The sequence below is a fragment of the Fonticula alba genome, assembly GCF_000388065.1.
Source record: "Fonticula alba strain ATCC 38817 unplaced genomic scaffold supercont2.1, whole genome shotgun sequence".
NCBI classification, from domain to species: domain Eukaryota; order Rotosphaerida; family Fonticulaceae; genus Fonticula; species Fonticula alba.
In genome coordinates this window covers 2,802,323-2,803,019 of record NW_009242971.1, presented here as the reverse complement: position 1 = coordinate 2,803,019, position 697 = coordinate 2,802,323, and positions in this window count along the sequence as shown.

Below are 697 nucleotides of genomic sequence, written 5' to 3'. Positions count from 1 at the left end.
CCCCCCTGCCCATTCACATGGCTCGCCTCGGGCCGCGTGTGACTGGGTGTGTCTGTGGGCGCGCAGAAGCCCGGCGAGCGCCCCACCTGGAAGGGGCAGCCCCTTTCCGGGGATATCCCCCCCTCGCGGCCTTCGCGAGGGGCTGGGCAACATTTCGTCCCCCAGCCGCGTCGACCGAGGCGAGGGGCGCGCCCCGAATGTGTAGCCGCGCGCACGCGTGGCCACGTCCCCCCCCCCCGACCACCCAGAAGACCGACATGCAAATAGACCGGCGCCCCCACGCACCGACACACACACACATGCACACGCGCACGTCGACGAGCCGCGCCCGCCCGCCGGAGCAACGCGCCCAAGGGCGACCCGGTCGTCCGACACAACGGGGGCCGGCGGATGCGTTCGTGCCCGCCCGCGGCGCTGCCCAATCAGCTCATATGTTTCGCGGCCGCGGGGGGGGGGGGGGTGTTTGCGCGGAAGAATGCGCCCGCCCGGGGCCCGGCAGCCCGGTCCACCGATCGCGCGCCCCGCGTTTTCCCCGGACCAGGGGCGCGGTCTAATGCGTCGCCCTCGGCGGCCCCCCCCCCCCCCGGGTTGGGGGGACCAATGCCGCGTCGCGGCGGCCGCCCCCTCGGGCCGCGCCACCCGGGCGGGCCACATGCTGGCGGTCGCGGGCCTCCGCGCCGCGCCCCCCGCCCCCGGG